The sequence below is a fragment of the Amphiprion ocellaris genome, chromosome 16 (genome assembly GCF_022539595.1).
Source record: "Amphiprion ocellaris isolate individual 3 ecotype Okinawa chromosome 16, ASM2253959v1, whole genome shotgun sequence".
Lineage (NCBI taxonomy): Eukaryota > Metazoa > Chordata > Actinopteri > Pomacentridae > Amphiprion > Amphiprion ocellaris.
In genome coordinates this window covers 30,768,501-30,781,185 of record NC_072781.1, presented here as the reverse complement: position 1 = coordinate 30,781,185, position 12,685 = coordinate 30,768,501, and the positions used below count along the sequence as shown (strand labels likewise).

General features: G+C 36.6%; 1 protein-coding gene across 1 annotated transcript in view; it reads right to left on the bottom strand.

Moving 5' to 3' along the window:
- The window catches only part of LOC111562817 (protein kinase C epsilon type-like), a 106,889-nt gene that overhangs the window by 36,845 nt on the left and 57,359 nt on the right, over positions 1 to 12,685 (bottom strand). The window lies entirely within an intron of this gene.

Below are 12,685 nucleotides of genomic sequence, written 5' to 3'. Positions count from 1 at the left end.
ACAAACTATATAGGTAGAAAAATTGGTCATTTTTTTCCATAACGACCTATAGATTCCTGCTAATATTCTCTGATTTGCCACCCATGTTAGGTTTGTCAGGTTTCAGTGAGCAGCCGTCTAAGTAAAGGTCTAAGAAATATATTATGTCAATAAGAGTCTAAAATTACAGTCGTGTTTGTGTGCGTCTGAGCTGCGACCCAAAAACAGCAACCAGCATATCTGCACTAATGACTGCACTTTTAAAAAAGAACAACTCTCCGCCCGACGCTGACACACATTTGGCCGGACAACCCGAGTGTGCCTACAGTGTGTGTTTCTGTGTGTGTTCATTGTCCTCACACACTGAATTCACCCTGTAGTTCCTCATGATGGCTGACAGAAGCTAAATGTGCAGCGCCGAGGGCTGCCGGTTCTCCCACAGATGATCTTCTTACTTCCCGTAAAAACATGTGAGCAGAGCACTCAAAAAAAAGAGCAGCTTGTTAAGTGAGTAGTTGATCTTGATTAGGTTCACGAGAAACAGACTTCCAGGAAAGTCAGGTCCCTATAAAGGCATGATCAAGTGCAGCGTGCAGAGTGTGTGTTTGAGTGGCCGTTTTCGTCTTACGTAGGATGTGTGCAAAGGTTTTTACGCCCATGAGGAGGTCAGTAAAGGTGCGAGGAAGAGATCAATTTAGGACATAATGTTAGAAAAGGTGAGAAGCAAAAACAAGAGTGTGGGATGGATGGAGCCTTTTACCAACTTTTTTTTTATTTGAAAGGGTTATCTTTAGAATTTGTGCAAAAATTACGCAATTTTTTATTGACAGAAATGATAAAAACAGAAAGATTAGTCAACTTTCTGACAGTCATTGAACTACTCATTTCTAACATCATTATCTGTTGGAATAAATTAGCCAAATAGAAGCTTGAAATCATGATATTTCATAAAACATCCCATGTTCAACATGTCTGATTTAGAAATTCGCCAAAAATAAAGCATTTAAAGCAGGAGTGTCAAACATGTGGCCGACTTTGTAAAGTGTAAAAATTACAGAGAAGATATTAACTGCAGATTGTAAATTTATAAAACTACAAATTTTATATCATTTCTACACCATGACAAGTTGTTTTGATCATAAAGTAAAATATTAGATTGTTCATTGTTCTTTTGTCATTTTGTCTCATTTTTGTGATATTTAGTCTTTTTTGCTGTTTACTCTGACTTTTGTTGTTTGTTTTCATGATTTTGTCATTTGTTTCTCATTTTTGTCGTTTTGTATTTCCTTTTTGTCTCGCTTGTGTTTTTTGTCTCATTTTTGTCATTTTGTGTTTTGCTTTATTCATTGTTTTGTGTATTGTTTTTGTTGTTTTCAATTTTTTTTGCTTTGTAACTAATTTTTTGTATAATTTCTTGTTTTGTTTCATGTCGTTTGTCTCATGTTTTTGTCATTTTGCGTCTCATTATTGTAATATTTTGTCTTGTTTGTTTGCCTGACTTTTGTCATTTTGATCATAAAGTAAAATACTACATCATTCAGTTCCAGATAACTGACTAAATGTTGTGTTCCTTTGTAGAAACTCTGTGATCTGCAAGTTGTAATGTGCAAATGATAAACTGAGGCATAATGTTGCTGAAATTGAATTTATTTTTCTTAAGAAATTTCAGAATGTTCATGAGGTTTTGTAAAAAGATAATTGCTTAAATGTGAACATTTTCAGAATGTACTTTTTTGCACTAAAACAAAGGAAAAAATTGGAGTTGTGGTTATTTATAGGTTATTATGCTGTGATTTTACTGGTCCGGAACACTTGACATCAAATTGGGCTGAAATTGGAACCTGAACTAAAATGAGTTTGACACCTCTGGGTTAAAGTAACCAGATTCGATCAAAGACAAAACAAAAATTTGCGTTTTGAGAAAAATTCTTAGAATTTTCAGCGGAACTGGGTTGAACTGCAGGGAGTGTTTACACAGAGCAGATAGGAGACGGTATGGATTAAACAATTAAAAATACAAGCAGTGAAACATCTCTATTATTTAACATCAACATTGTTTTCCAGTACTGGTGTACAATGCTGTGGGAATTTTGAAAAGATGCTGCACATGTTGATTGAAGCTTTTCAAAGTTTTCTAAAATAAATAATCAAAGAAATTCAAGTTTCATTTTTCTTTTGTTTATGATTTATAGCATTGCAACTTCAGCACAGAAGACATTTATTTCTGAGCTCTCTCTACTGTAGCCATGGCTGTTCTGTTTCCATAGAGGTGCAGAACTTTATATTACAGTGAAAAATGAGCCAACAGCGAGTGAAAATGACGGGACAAGTGCAAAACAAGCCCAGAAATTGCTTAAAGTTCAGAGGATTAAGCTGAATCTTCTATTTTCCTTTCACTTGTGACAATAAAGACTCTCCTTTCTCTGCAGCAAAGGTTGAATTAGCATGATTTGGCTATAAAGCCCCTCACAGCGAAGGTTAGTGTTAACAGCTGGCCGTACAAAGACTGTAGTCTTTTCTAACCTAATTCTGATCTGAACCGAAAATCCTCAATCAGCTCTTTGGAGAAAAAAAAAAAAAAGAAACAGAAAAAGCAGCCTGGACAAAATGTTCTCACTTTCAAAAAACATGCTCTCATTTTGAAGGTAGTACAACAAGTACGAGAACACACACACACACAAATAATTGTACTGAGGCGATAAACACTGAGCTGGCATCAGACCGCTGGTCATTACTGCAAATCAGCTCTTAAATACCCCACATGCCTCACAGAGTTTCATTTCATTTCAGCTGATTCTCCATCTAAAGAGCCAAATCATCCAGTTAAAGCTCAGAAATCTTTTAACCCTCTCAATCCTGAAGCCAGCCGCCACATTTAAAGGCTGTGTTATCTTAAAAAAAATTACATCATTTATCAGACAGAAACTGAAATACATCAGATTTTCAACTTTCAAAAGGTCCTTCAACTACTCATCTTTGACAAATTAAAGCTTAATTTCATCATATTTCACTAAAATCAGGTTATTGTACGGGCCTCGTTTAAAAATGTACTAAAAACAAACCATTTGAACTAAACTGATTCTGTAAAAGCAAGAAAAGCACTCAGAGAGCGCAGTCCTCCTCCAATGCTGTTCATTCCCCCACATGGCATTGTTGTCATTGTTACAGTGACGCCGTGCTGCTATCTTGCAATACAGAAATCTTTAACAAATCTGTGGATCCAGACTATAAGCCGCATCACTGCCAAAATCTAATCACTTGGTCCTTGTGTTATTTTTGACCTTCCCTGAAAATTTCATCCAAATCTGTTAGTCTGTTTTTGAATAATGTTGCGAACAGACAGACAAACAGACAAACGTACGCCGGTCGTCAAATAACTCCGCCGTTCCTTGGCGGAGTAATAAATGCCCAGAGACTGCTTGTTAAATAACATTAAATGAATGATAAATCCAGTGTAGACATTGTTAATGTGGTAAATGACTATTCTAGCTGGAAACAGCTGATTTTTAATGGAATATCTCCATAGAGGTACAGAGGAACATTTCCAGCAACCATCACTCCTGTGTTCTAATGCTACATTGTGTTAGCTAATGGTGTTGAAAGGCTCATTGATGATTAGAAAACACTTGTGCAGTTATGTTAGCACATGAATAAAAGTGTGAGTTTTCATTTAAAACATGAAATTGCCTGGGTGACCCCAAACTTTTGAACGGTGATGTAAATATTTAAATATTAATATTAATTTTACTGTAGACAGTGCTACATTTTTTTCCAGTGCTGGTAAAACCTGTGGACACTTGAAAAAATGTTGCATGTGTGAATTTCATATTTTTTTCCACTTTCATTAAGTAAAAAATTAAAGAAATGTAACTTTAATTTCTGTCTTTTTCATTATTATTATTGTTATTATTATTATTATTATTATTATTATTATTATTATTATTATTATTATTATTATGTATAAGCATGATGAAAGTGTCAAACTGTTCTCTCTACTCCCTCCATGGTTGTTGTTTTCATAGAGATGCAGGTCTTTATATTGCAGTGAAAAATGAGCCCACAGTGAGTCAAAATGTGTGCAAAAAACACCCAGAAACTGTTAAATATGCAACTTACGTATATCCAAATATGTTCAAACCTGACAATAAATTCCCCATCTAAAGATGTGTCATTGCAAAAATAAGAAATGCAGCTTTAGTATTCTGGTCTGGAAGATTATTGCTGGAAGGAAAAACCGATTTGATGCGTGTCGCTTGCTGCAGAATTGTAGTTTTCCTCTTGTGTAATTTTGTTTCTCCGTCTCTGCATGTGTTCACTTGACATCTGATTTCGATTTAAAGCAAACAGCCTTCAGACTTTTCACCTGGATGAGTACCTGAACTGTGCCGGTGCGGAAGAATTCACATTTGACCAAATCAGCAACAGAAACAAGACAACAGTGACATTCATTCCTTCATGAAAGCTTAAATTCCCCGGCCTCAGGCTCGACATGTAGAGGTGGACTACTGCCAGCTCATAAGCACAACTCATTTATTTTGAAGAACCGCAATAAAAATGATCTCTGGAAAGCTAGTTTACATGGCATTTGTAATAAATTCGTCAATAAATCTTAGGATTGTTGACTTGTTTAATAACTATGAAAGTTTTTGTCACTGTCTTTGGGAAGGAAACTTATATTCTACATTTGTCTGCTTCCTCTGCACCACAAAGCTCCATTTATAATCCACAAAAAAGCCCCTTCCTGCTGAGGAAATACTCAACAACAGATGCACCATTTCCTCTTGTTAAATTAATCAGCATTTTGTAAAAACTGGAACTGAATCTGCAACGTGTTCTGTAGTGAAGGAGAAGATATAAACTACAGCAGCTAGAAATCTGGTGGAGATTATAGAGGAAAAACTTAGAAAGCATCCAGGAAAAGTTTCAGATAAAAGAGAAATGATAGTCTGTAAAGAAATTGATTAACACCGAGAAATAGCACAATCCTTGTGTAATTACTGTCACTGCCAGAAGGGGGAGACAAAAGTTCCACACTTTCCACAGTTTCTGGGTGTTTTTCCTTACTGTGGACTCATTTTTCACTGTAATATAAATTCCTGCACCTCTATGGAAACAGAACAAACATGAGTAGAAGACCAGAGAACTCAGAAATGTCTAACAAGCAGTATGACACAGCTATGATGCCATAAATCATTAAATGAAAAAAAAGAAAGTTTAATTTATTAGATTTTTTTAAATTAATCTTTGAATTTTTGTCATGTGACTGTTGGTCACAGCTGACTCACTTGTGGCTTCGTGATTGTACGAAAATGTGCCAATTCTTTGTTTTTTCCACAAAATCTGATTAAAGCAAAAGACTTTATTTTTGGAATATTTTTCAATGAGACATATAGAAAAAAGCGATTTTGCTGAAATACCACAATTTGAAGCTTAGATTTGGATCATTTTTCCAACTAAACAGTTTCTTTCTATGATAAATGGTGTAAGTTGAACAATTTCTTTTGTTATTTTTTTTTTAAATGACAGTGGCAGGTTTTGGGTTCACACATATTTGCCAATTATTTTGTTAATTAATCATTAGCTATACACTACTGTTCAAAAGTTTAGGGTCACTCAAAAACGTCATTATTTTTGAAAGAAAAGCAGTTTTTTTCAATGAAGATAACATTAATAACATTAAATGAATGATAAATCCAGTGTAGATATTGTTAATGTGGTAAACGACTATTCTAGCTGGAAATGGCTGGTTTTTAATGGAATATCTCCATAGGCGTAATGACTTCAAATACTGCACTTCCTCGGGTTCTCAGCAACAAACCTGCCAGCTTTAAAACAGAGCAGATGTGAAGTTTTCGAGATATGTGAAAAGTGACACACTGACAGATTCCTTATTTACAGTTAAAGAAAAGAAAACATCAAAATGTCACATTTGAAAAGCTGTAATCATTAAATTTCTGTTTCTTTTGTTGCATTAATGAATTAAATGATTAATTAATCATCATATGGTGGACAATTGGCTGATTAGTGAGGATTTACAGTTGATCATTATATGTGAAAATTTCAATTCTTGCCTTGACACTACTTTTTCTGTTGTTCATCTTTCATCTCTTTGGCTCAGCTTAAATCTCCATTTTGTTTTTTGTTTTTTTGACCGACATATTGTCCACTGTACTAAACTCCTCTCATTCATTCAGTCAAACCCTCCTCCTTTATTTTCCTGCATGCGAGGCCTCCGTCACACAAGTCTGTGTTCGGACATGTCGACATACATTTCCAGTGACAAACAGGTGAAAACAGACGCATTTCTTTCAATTATATTACATAAGAGATGCAGAAATTCTTACACAAAAAGCAAATTTTTTCTTCTAATTTGTTCCATTTAGGAATGTATTTGACTTTCTATTGTTTGTACTTATTAAAATGGATTTTTTCCTATTTGTTGTAACAATTTATTTGGTGAAACTTATTTTTAAAAACTTTTTCTCACAGTACCCCTATCCATTACTGCACGGTGACATCACTCTACTTTAAAGAGTCTTTGTACTTTGTGTGACCTATGTCCTACCTACACCCTCCCTGTTCCTTCCCCTCCTCCCTTTCGTTCTTCTTAATCGACTGTGGGATCGCAGCCGTTCCCCTATCGGCCTAATTACCGCTGAGAAATGTAAATAGCATTATACAACAGTAGCGGCGGGCCTCCTACTCCTCCTGCTGCTCCACGCTGAGGTCGAGCGGGAAGAAGCCAACGAAGACAGAAAATTAGCTGGTTTGAAAGTTTTGTCGGTGATCGGTGTTTGGTTTTTAGAACAAAGTGAGGAAAAGGAGAAAAAAAGTAGTCAAGTAGGAGGTGAGAGGGTTTGAATGAATGGTGAGGTAAAAACCAGGACAGGTTACAGCGAAGAGCGAGTGTTTTTTAATGAGCTGTAATTGGTGGACATCAGAGGAGGCAGAGACGACCAGAAAGCAGCTCCAGGTACATTAATGAAGCTTTGTTCTGCTCTGTTGAAGCCACAGAGACTCTGACGGACCGAGATGGAAAGACAGAGATCCAGATGGACGGGCAGTGATGCTCAGAGTCAGCAGGTTCATGAGGGGAAACCATCGTCAAAAACTGATCCTTTCTCATTTTGATGCAAACAAACTGAGATTTTAACATTATGCAGCTAAAGTGTCTCTTTAACTGGGTTCACATGGTTCATTTAAACCCTAAAAATCTGCAAATGTTCAAAGGAGTTCAACTTTATCTTTATCTGATCTACTGGGTGAGCTTAATAAATCTGTGGTGTGTTCAAGTGGAATATTGAGTGTTGTTTCAAAGCTGCTTAAAATATGAACCAAAAGGTACAATCAAGGCTTGTCATCTTTAGAAAATCTGCAGAATTACAGTATTTATCAGCTACATAACCTGTAAAATCAGAAAGAATTGTCAACTTTCTGACAGTCATTGAACTGCTCATCTGTGATGGGCTGTTTTGTTGGAAAACTGAGCCAAAACTAAGCTTAAAATTGTGATATTTCATCAAAATCATTGTGTTCTGCATGTCTCATTTAAAAAAAAATCACCAAAAATAAAGTATTTAAAGCAGTCAGATTCTGTAAAACACTAAAAATTCTGTGCTCCTCGTCACAGCAAAGAGGTCATGACTGACTCAGCTGCAACCAACAATATGGTTACAAAAATTCAGAAACTTTTTCGACCGAATTGCAGTAAGTGTTTCCACAGAGCAGATAGGAGGTCAGTAGGGAAAGAATTAAAAATGTGAGCAATAAAAAATCCATAGTATGTAGAGCACCCATATTTTCCAGTATTTAGAACACTTATGGGCAATTATTGATTCCATTTTTTTTTTTCAAATTTTGTATTAAAAAAATCAATTAATAAAAACTCATCAGAACTGTCCCTGTTTAACTTTTTTTCCCGCTGTGACATATTTGATAATGCAGCTTTTTTTCTCCAAAAAATCTGCACAAAACAGAATCTTGGTGGAGTTCAACTTTAGTGTGTTTTCAGTAATATGTAATTATATTTTTATTTCACCTCTGAATTCAGGTGAAGATTATTTCAAGTCTGATTTTAAGGCAGATTTGTGGATTAAAAGGAATATAGCACAACATGGAAGTGAATTTAGTGTCTATTTATTAAAATATGAACGTGAAAATAGCAAAATTTTGTCCCTAGAATCAATAAATACCTGTCAAAAACAGTCGTAAAATCAATACTGATGAAGAAGGGCTTCGAAGGGTTAATTAAAGCAATTATCAACGTCCCTTTTTTCATAAATTTGGATGTATAAAGGAGATTAGATGCAAAAACATTGGAGTTTAACTTCATCAGCATTTGTCAGCGCATGAAAAGGTGGTGGTGTGTTCACTGCCCTTTGTTAATATGAATGAGCTAAAGTCACACAAACACAAATTCTTCAAAGTATCTGCTAAAAATAAGAACCAAATGACACAATCATGCTCCTGCTCTGCACACAGAAGCTGAATTGAACTCTGTGTTGTGGTCAGATGATGATTCATTAGAGTGGATCGGTCTGGCGATGGGCCGAGTGGAACCAGCGTTATGTAAGAGGTGCAGAAAGACACGGCTGCTGAGTGTTTGTGTGTGGCTGTATATACAATATGTATATGTGGGTTTGTTTATTGCAACAACAGCAAAGAGTGGAGCAGGAGGGGTGAGGAGGGGTGAGGAGGACGAGGGTGGAGTCACACAACATATGGAATAACCATCACGTCACTGATGAGCATCAAAGCTGTTACATAAGAGCCACAAAGCCTTTGTTTGTCCAACAATCAGCTCCAGACCGTGTGTTTCTGTGTGAGTCCTCTAATGAATCCATCAGACGGGCTGCTGGAGAGTAAAAATAAAGACTGAAAAATGCAGTAAAGATGGATGATAGAAAGCAAAAAGCAACATCTATCTGTCTTTTCTGTCTCGCTGTTTGTCTCCATCCAGTCCAACATGTTTTTGTGTTTGCTTTGGTGGGAAACAACAGGAATAAATAGATTGAAGCGGAGACGCCGTCATTAGACTTCCAGAACATTCAGAGAAAACAAACAGAAGATGCATCTCACAAAATCTCCTCCTTCCTGATACGTCCGACTCTCACAATGCAGAGCAAAAACATGTTTTTTCCTACTGCATTCTCTAAATGTGCCTTCAGACCTTCAAGGTAATCAACAAAGTAGGCAAAGAAAAACATCTTGATGATAGTTGATAAGCAGATCTAACTAAAACTAGGCTGAAAGTGACTCTTTTTCCTTTCTGCCTTCTAAATATCTCTTCATTCTCACACATTTTCTAGATTATTGACTGTAAAGCACAAACTTACGGCAACAAACCTCTTTTCAAGAGAACCATAAATAACAACTTTTCAAATTACTTTCACCACACCATGTCAGCAGTGCTGCAAAATTGACTGAACACGAGTCACGATTTTGGCTAATTAAATAAATATGATCAACTGTGATTAAAGATCACTCAATCTCATGTAAAAATGTCTTTTCAAAGTAATATTTGTAATTTTTGGAGACTAGAGGCTTCTCTGTGCACAACCACAGAGCTAGTTTCTCCAAGATCCTGCAAGCGACGCGTTTAGGGAACAACAGTAAATTGTAGATTTATTGATACAACACTGACTCAGGTTAACATGAAGTTGAATATTGAGTGTTGCTTCGAAGCTGCTGAAAATATTAACCAAATGGAATAATCATGAATCGTTACCTTTAAAAATTCTGCAGAATCACACTATTTTTCGCAGACAGAATCTGTGAAAAATGGAAAGAATCATCAGCTACTCGTCTGTGATGTGTTGTCCTGTTGCCAAAACTAAGCTTAAAATCATATCATTCATTTTAATCAAAATCATTGTGTTCTGCGTCTCATTTAAAAGAATATATAAAAAAAACCTAATGATTCTGTGCCCATGTCTGACTTTCACAGTGTTTTTTGCGACTTGTTTTTGCAATGGCTTGTTATCTTTAGAAAATCTGCAGAACTACAGTATTTATCATCCACAAACTGTGAAAACAAAGAATTGTCAACTTTCTAACAGTCATTGGACTGTTTGTTTGTGGCAGTGTACATGTTGAAGAAAACAATGACTCCTGACTGGACGCTCCCTGTCTTGTTTTAGAAACTGCGACCCTTGCAGTATATAAACTGGTGTTTCTTCTCTTGGTGGTAGCTGCAGATCCACCTCTGATCACCACTGATGATCCTCCACATGAAAGTTGGATCATCCAGCTGCTGACTGACACAGAATCTGATTTTCTCTCTGACTCCAGTTTGAGTTGCAAGGAGAAATCACCACAGAGGTCACAAAAAAACACTGCTAACACTGGTAGCACTGTTAACAACACAAAGTCACTTGACATCCCGACACTCTTCACATGTATTGCTCGCATATTTAGCATGCTCAGTGCACGTGCATCAGTCTCAGAACTTTTTGATCAAATGTCTCATTTTGCAAGTGTTGAGTGTAGCAACCACTGGAGCAGCAAACACACCTTCAGCAGCTACTCTTGACATAAAAAAGAACAGAGAAAAGCTGTTTTAATATCAGCTGAGTCACATAATAAGGAAGACTAAAAATGACATCCTCCAACACTAACAATGAATCAAATGTTTTCTTCCCTTTTGCATTCAATGCCCACATGTAGTACGTGTACATGCCATGTCCTGTGTGCAAACTTTAAATCCAAAGAGCTGCACTCAGGATAAACTACCCAACAAACTCACCGTATACATGCAACAGGCAGAACACTGTTTCTCCTCTGATGCAGCTGCCTTTACAACATATCATGTTACCACTCTGAAGACTATTTGTGTGAGTGAATGCTTTCGTTTTTGCATAAACAGCTTCTATCTTGAGCTTTGTCTTTAATTTACTGCCTCTCAGTGCAACCAGTGGAGTTGCATCTGTTCACACCCAACAAATTAAACTTCAAAGACGTCTTTGGTTGTTTTAAAACATTTTTTTTTGTGCAGCTCTTGTTCTGTCGAGGTGATAAAAGTCAACACCTGTGCCGCCTTCTCAGCACCGTCAGGCTCAAGTTGCGGTGAAAAGGACTCTCAGCGCAACATGTGATCGCTTTCCCTCAGCAAGTTGTCAGACTGGAAAAAGTACACACCTGAGGGCATCACGAACACACACACTGTACCCGCTATACGTTTCCCAACAGGAACGCTTATGCAACATACGGTAGACAAAACATGCGGCCATCCAGAGGGGCTCGCCTCTTCACGGCATGCCACCCACGGGTGCCCTTTGTGGGTCCGTCTGTCACAGTCCACTTACTCCATAGACGGATAAATAGGCTGAAAGTGGAGATGATGAAAGCAGTGGAAGAGGGAGCAGGAAGACCGAAGGGTAAAAGCACAGATCTGTCACTGAGCTGATGATTCCTGAAGCTGCTTATCTCAAAAGGCAGGGGGGGGATGCAGCTAGCGACTCATTAATCTGTTCATCCTTTTTTTTGTTAATTGGTAATCATATGAGTATGAAAATGGTGAAAAATGTCGATCAGTGTCCCCAAAAGCCCAAGATAACATCCTCAAAGCTGAAGGATGAACTTTAAATCCTATTTTTGGAAGTAATTTGCTGACAAAAAAATTAAAATGTAAACATCTACATTAAAAGTTTTATCTGTTGACAAAGATCATGTAGCATCACTGAAAGTTCCAGAACATCTACTCAATGGCTTCTGCAGCGAGACGTGTGTCGACCACCGCTTCAAAGATCAATAATAAAGTCTAAGTTCCTACTTTCAAGCTAATAGGCACAGAAAAATAAAAATATAAGTAATTTCTCCCAAAATTCTGCATGTTTTACAGGGTGAGGAAGATCATGTGGCATCACTGAAAGCCCCAGAACAGCTACTCAATGTATGTTGAAAGAAGAAATCGGAAAATATTTACATTGAAGAGGCTGGAATCAGAGAATTTCGACATATTTTCTTAAATAATTACTTAAACCTAGAGAACAGATTATCAAAATAGCTGTTTATTACTTGAATACTTGACAACTAATCGATTATTTAATTAATCGTTGCAGCTCCACCACTGTGAACTAAAGACAAACTACAGAAATATCTGTATAACAGCACAGTTAAAATCATTTATTCAGCAGCTACAACACGTGGTAATAAAGGAGAACATAAAAAGAAGTGGTGAATGTGGTCTGAGAAGTGACTACAGAACAGTTCTCCCTTTATTGTTCTCTTATCATTACTGACATCTACACAGAATGAAGAGTGGAAGTGTTTAGAAACAGACAGAACTTGTTTAACCTTTAACATGTTGGGGTTAACGGTATATTTAACCCAAAATACTGGACTGAGAATGAAACGTTTACAGGTCACTAAGGTTGTGACCTCAGTGAGAACACAAGTTGTAAGAACCTCAATGGAACAAGTACGTTTCCTACATCCCACCCATCAAATTTCAAATAATCCATGTACAAAATACTAAAACATGCAGCTGTTGTGTAAATTTACTTGTCCTGAGACCAAATTTAAAAAAAGGAGAAGGGAGAAAAGAATGTTTGAAAATATTTTTTAAATACCAAATAAGTCTGGAGTTCCCCCTAAAATGCCATTTTTCTCATCTTATCCAGGTGTCTTCTGAGTTGCACCAAAAATCACAGAATTTTTTGGTTTTTACAGAACCTTGCTGGTAAAAATATGGCATTTTTTGCAATTT